The following is a 6,444-nucleotide window of genomic DNA, read 5'->3' as shown; positions in this document are numbered from 1 at the left end:
AGTGTGCCGCCCCTCGGCCTCGGGAGCTCCCGTCCATGTCCAAGTGGAAGCACCATTCTCCTCGCTGGACGTCGACACTGTCCCCCAATGACTATATTCACATCCAGTGAAAGCACTTAGCTCCGCGCTAGTGAGAAGACAAGAAGACTAGCTAAGTGCCGGACGCGGCTGTTTGCCTTTACCCCCTTTATCTGTAACTTATTCGCCTTCTTCCTTTCGGATTGAGAGTTGAAGTTCTTCTGTGTTATTTAAAATTAGGGGGAGTTTTTCTCTGGTTTTCTGCCTGTTTTATTGCGTCCTGGTCGCGTGAGGCTCACGCCTCCGACCCCCCTCTTACGAGTGCCCCACGGCTCGGGGGATGGTTGCCACGCCGCGTTGGGCGTGTCTAGGCAGCCTGGATAGGACCCCTTCGGGGCAAGAGTGCACACGCCGCAGCATTGCCGCGTGCGCATCCTGCCACGGTCCGCTAGATGCTCCTGGCGTGGCCCTCTCGAATGGATCCACTGACTCCTTAGGAGGTCCAGAGCCTCGCGAGCTTCTGAGGCCTCACCTCAGGAGGAAGGCACATCAGCAACCCCAGAACCCATTCAAGGCTTTCTAGGATCAAGATAAGTCTCAGCGACAACCCTGCTCAGGGGCTCACAAGCTCGCAAAAGCACATTTCGGATCTGGCTTAAAAGACAGAACATAAATTTACATATACTGGGGCCCCCTCCAAAATGCTCTCACGCCCTACGAGGCCGTATCCAAGTCTTTGCATGCAGGTTCACGCTAAGGAATACAGGCTCAACTGGACGTGTTGCCTCCAGCATCGCCCTGGTCGCTCTCGTATGCGTTGCTTGCACTGTCACTGGCGTCGTCCTCATCCACGCCATCTTCATCCGTCATAACCACCACCGTGTCGTCCTCGGTGGCGAACGCTCTGATCAAGGCTTCCACATGATTGTCCACCCAGGGCAACAGGTTCTCCCAGATAGCCCCGGGCACCGGGGCTATGGCGGCGTCAAAGTCGAAGTGGGGGTCGAGGTTCTGAAGATGACTGAAGACGCGTGAGAACGCGCGCCCAAGGAGGCTCTGGCTCCTCTCCTCGACAAGCTCGCGGGCCCTCGCAGCCACAATCTCATGTTAAGAGTAATAAGCTATGGAACAAAAGCATTACAGGTTCTTTACATACCCCCTCGGGGTTCATTTCGATTCCTCACAGGGAACAAAAGAAGAACAGCCTCAAGAGGCCCAGACTAGGGCACCGCCGCTGACGCCATTGTCAACTGTGGGCCACGTGAGGCCGGCGCCAACCCCATCCAGATCACTATCGGCGCCGGGCAGAGGCCGTCGTGGCGCTCCGGGCATGGCAGGAGCTCGGGGGAACGTAGCTGTCGTCGCTCGACTCTGGAGACTCACTAGGCTCAAGAGAGTCGCTGGACTCCCAGGAGTCGTCGCTGCTGCTGGAGGAGCCATCGACAGGACCCACGACAGGCACTGCGCCTGTCGCCTCTACCTGCTGACGGTCTCCTTCGGGGCAGCACTCTAGGTGTCGGCCTTCCTCGTCGAAGACCTTGAAGAACAGTGTGGAGGCGCTGTCATACTCGAAATGGATGGCGAGCGCCCACTCCGCGCGATAGGCGCGGGTGACCTCGCCCCATCCACAAGTCATGAAGATCTTGCCGGGGGAGACGACCTTGACCTCCGCTCCCGTGGCTAGACTGCAGCACCCAGCATGCTGCAGCCACAGCTCGAGCGGCCCCCTCGGCGGCATCTCTTCGCCGAAGAACTGCGGGAACCGGATCCACGTGCGTGCAGGCATCGCCGCCCACAGCACGAACTCACGCGAGGAGGCCTCGACGTGGGTTCGCAAGACAGACGGCCGCGCGGCCCCATCCTGGTCCTCGCGGCTCATGCGGTGTGGGACGCTGCCGCCTTCTCCCAAGCCTGGCGCCCCGAGCATATAGAGGAAGTGGGAAGCCAGGGGGTGGCCGCTCGTACCAGGGCCACGTCACCTCTAGCCTTGCCCCGGCGTCGTGAGGGCGCCGGGACCTCTTCTTCGGCGGAAGCAGCTCAGGCTCCACGAGGGGGGTCTTTCCCTTTTCTGCTGTGGAAAATCTCCTAACCGGCGCCATGGATGTTTCAGCAAGATAGTAGGATGGAGGGACCAAGAGGAAGAAAAAGGAGTGGACTGCGAGAAGACTGAGATGAGAAAGGGGGGCTCCGCCCCTTCCCTCATTTATAGCCAGGAGGAGGCCAACCGCCGGCCTTCATGATCGCACGTAATGATGATTTTTCTCTGCATGCAGCGGAGTCTCGTCAAGTCGGTCGGTTGCCGAGGCAGCGTGGGGAAGCGAAGACGCCCACGTCCCCATCAATCGCCACGCGTCGACTAAGGCCGCAGGCGGTTGGTGCCTGCGGCGCTTCGCACTTGCCCTTTGGCTTCGTCTCGAAGCCAAGATTGAGCGCGCCTTGGGCCCGGGGGCTACTGTCGGCGTCCTGGGAACGGGTGTACCCAGACTTGCCTGCCTGCGGCCCACAGTGTGGCTCCATCAGCGGCCCGGTACGGCCCAGTTTCAGCAACAACGGCTCAAGACCCTCGCGAGGGGCCAAGCCTCGCGAGGCGGACGACGCCAAGACCTTCCTAGGGGGCGGCCTCACTAAGCTGCCTCCCGAGGAGCGAATATATCATGGCAAGGTGCACCTCGCGAGGTTCACATGACGTGAGCCATGACGACCAAGGCCAGACGGGCGCTAGCGGGCGCAACGTACCAGTTTCCTCTTTGGTGCCAAGGAAGCAAGCGCAGATGCGGAGTCCCGAGGAATCAGACAAAGGTTTTCATATTGGTGCAACAAGACCAAGACCGCCAGGACAACAGGACGGAGGTCATCGCGGAGCCCACTACAGCGTCATCACCAGAGCCTTTGCAGGCAAAGACTACTTTTGTCAGGATAGTTTGTACTAGTTGTCTTCCTTTGAATTTGGCCGTTGTGGGATCCCTTCCCGCCTATATTTGGAAAGAGGACCAATGCCACTATAAATAGGACTTAGCCACCACCATAGAGGGGGTCGGATCATCAGACCATCCTCACACCCACCAGCTCATCGAGCTCAAGAACACCTCACCTCTTGAGGCTGTTCATCCACTGTACCAGTTCATCCTCAGATCCTCGAGGCGATCCACCACAAAGCTGGAGTAGGGTATTACACCGCAAGGTGGCCCGAACCAGGATAAACTGATGTGTTTCTTGTCCCTTGGGTTCGTCGAGCTAGGCCATGGAATCGTTGGGCTGGCAGGTTGGGGAGAAGGAATTCTTCGTACGCAGCCCAGTGTTCGAATCTCTTAAGGTTCTGCGGAGCCCTGAATCCGACAAGCACGCACGCACGCACGCACGCACTTATATATGCAAACGTGTAGACGTACGCATGGATTGATCACCTCAAGGAAAATGTGATGGACTGGAAATCTTGGAACATCGGAGGGATAACAAGAGATGACACAGAAGAAGAACCAGGGCGAGAAAACTTACGTATAGGCTGGAGGCGCTGATTGTTGCTACGCCTGGGTTCTTCTGGCATCCTGCTAATACTCGTAGGTGCTGATTCCCCTCTCTATTAAGTTTGCCCTAGCGAGCCCATTGCTCTTATATAGGCGTACGAGCACACACAAGCAGGCGCCTATGCAAAGTACATAAATGTATAACCGATAAGGTCAAAGCTCTGCAATTAACAAAATTTGTCGACCTGGACAGGTGCAGTGTGTACATGCATGGATAAGTAGGCGCTCGCCACGGTGTGTGAGCTCGCGCTAGCAGCAGTCAAAGTCAATCAGCACCAACATGGCATCACGTACGTGCACTCGTGCAGATGCTTGATTCATGGATTTAAAACCTAGGTCGAAACAATCTCATCTAGTTAGTCAGAAATAATATTGGATCATTCGTCTGTAAACATGATAAAAAGTCGCGATAGCTAGCTTTCTCAAGGTACTAGTAAGAATGCAAGACCATACACATGACAATTAATGTTCTTCCATTCGCGATAGTACAACGTATGTACGTGTCCGCAGGCATCACATGCAACCGTTATGGTATAATTAACGCCCAAAATTAAGCTTAGTTAAAATTTCCACCCTAGCCGTCCGGCCCGGCCAGTTTGACACCCGATCTCCGCCTTGTTTGGCTGTGCCTGCTGGAGATATCAACTCTCTCTCCCTCTCTATCTAGATCTCTCTCCGACCCCATCCCCTCACTCTCGCATTGACTGGATCTATCTCGTCTACATCGTTCAATATTAATCGAGATAGGTCTGACACGCACTTATGCTTGCACTAGCTAGCTGTGCACACGACACGCATGTCTGTGCAAGTCACGTGGCTAGTCATGATGGACCCATGATGGACCCATGATTGCCTGTACGACTACTTGGACAAGACGACTTAGAAATATATTGTGTTAGGATATCTTCAACGCTCAACCATAAATTTGCTCGAGACAGGACCAGCTAATCAGCACCACCACGGCAGCACGTACGTGCACTCGTGCGGATGCGTCATGCATGGGAATATTCCATCATTCCTCGTGCTACTAACTAGCTAGCTAGCTTTGCTCTACCACTCTGTTCCATAATACCCCTATAACAACGTTTTTCAAGCTAACAAGAATACAAGACCATACGCGTGACAATTAATGCCCAAAGCTCAGTCTGTTTAAGTTTCTTCCATTCGCGATACGTGTCCGCATGCATTACATGGCATTAACTGGCGTGCGAGATACGCGATTATCTCCTGTGTAAGCTTTGTCAACTTTTCCATCCCCCAGCCTGCCGGTTTGACACCCCAACACCAGGGCCGGTCCTGAGATTTCAGGGGCCCCGGGCGAAATTATAATTGGGGGCCCTTGATGGCCCTTAGTATAGATGTCTATTTATAAATCATTATATGTAGATATAATTTGTATCAAAAAAAAATTAAGTGCATATCAAATAATGTATTACATATTCTTTCAAAAAATATCCTCATATTCTGAGATGGAAAATCGCTAATGATATTATCAATATCAATTTCATCAAGCATGTTTTTCTCAATGCATAATGTTGCCAAGCTGTTGTAACCCTTTGTCAATTTGTTTCATGCTTTCTCAGTCCAGTGCTCAGTTCATTCCAAGAGTTTATGTTGGTAATATGGTCAACACTAGCTGCATGTTTCGGTCTCGCATTAATATGCTTCCAATCACAAAACCCCTCATGCCTCAATGCACTTTTGCATTTGTCAGAATTGAAAAGCTTACATCACAATGAAAACATTTTTTCTGTGCCTTTTGAAATAACTGACCATTTCCTATCACGCACTTCTCAATTGCACATATTTCTTGAGTAATGCGTATATGAAAAATGTCTTGAATTTTCATCCAAAGAATATTTAGTGTTTTCTTCTTTCCTTTTAGGCCCCTTTTCCACTAATATATCCCTCAATTTATTTTCAAGATTACCCAAATTGCTTAGATCATAAATATCCACAGTAATAACCGGTTCGTCATCAACACTAGCAAATTATGTCGCAGATGAATTAAATATGGACGCAGGATCGCTCACATTGGTATCATCAATGTTGATGTCAACATCATCTTCTGTAGGAGAATGACCATCATTTTTCTGATTGGCACTAGTTTGGTCATCCATAAGAACTATCACCAACTCGTCTAGATTTTTTGAAGTGCTCGGATGGCTCTTATGATTTATTAAGAAGGGATCCTTTCATGTCATCTACCTCCTTCCTTTTTCTTTTATCACATCCAGATGGATACTTTACACCCGAACCCAATATGGCAGTGCTGAAATTGAAAGGAACAATAAAATTAGTGCAAAAAATTAAAATATTGGATTAATTACAGAAGATCTTCACCTAATATCATGACAAAATCTGCTAGGACATAGTATAGTACCTTCTCTCCGTAGTCTAATCTGGCTATGTGCGCGCGTTTGATCACCCTGGCAACAATTCCCTATTGACCTGTTCGAGAATTCGGAAATCAGGATTAGAAAAAGAAAGAAACAGGAAGAAGAGCAGGCAAGGGCAGAAGGCGCGCACGAGGAGACGTACCTGCCGTAGTCGTCGCGCCGTTCGTCAGGAGGCGGAGTTGAAGTCTTGAAGACGAATAGCGGTCGGCGGAACATGCAAAAGGGCAGGGAACGAGACGATCGAGGATCCGAAGGAAAAGGAAATCGTGCGTGAATCGAGCGATTTCTTTCACGTCATCTGCCTGTACGTGCAAACATGGGCCAAGCCCATCATCTCTCCCTTTCTTTCCTAGGCCTAGCACGTGAGTCACACGAGAGGAGCAGAGGCTGGGGCGTTGCTGAGTTTGGCTTTAATTTTTTTTGGTGGTAGTATATACTTGTGTACCCTACATACACGTACCTGGAGGGGGCCCCCTGGCGTTTGGGGGCCCGGGGCGGCCGCG

The 6,444-nt window shown here is 51.6% G+C and overlaps 1 long non-coding RNA gene across 1 annotated transcript; it reads right to left on the bottom strand.

Moving 5' to 3' along the window:
* Positions 1–5,661: 5,661 nt before the first annotated feature.
* Positions 5,662–6,255, bottom strand: LOC119330081. Its single transcript, XR_005159893.1, has 3 exons — positions 6,084–6,255; positions 5,926–5,993; positions 5,662–5,814 (listed from the first exon to the last, which is right to left on the bottom strand). It is a non-coding gene; the product is annotated as an uncharacterized LOC119330081 (long non-coding RNA).
* Positions 6,256–6,444: the final 189 nt, after the last annotated feature.

The sequence above is a fragment of the Triticum dicoccoides genome, chromosome 7A (assembly GCF_002162155.2).
Source record: "Triticum dicoccoides isolate Atlit2015 ecotype Zavitan chromosome 7A, WEW_v2.0, whole genome shotgun sequence".
Taxonomy (NCBI): Eukaryota; Viridiplantae; Streptophyta; class Magnoliopsida; order Poales; family Poaceae; genus Triticum; species Triticum dicoccoides.
Note: the sequence above shows the minus strand (reverse complement) of the source record. Positions and strands in the feature narration are given on the sequence as shown.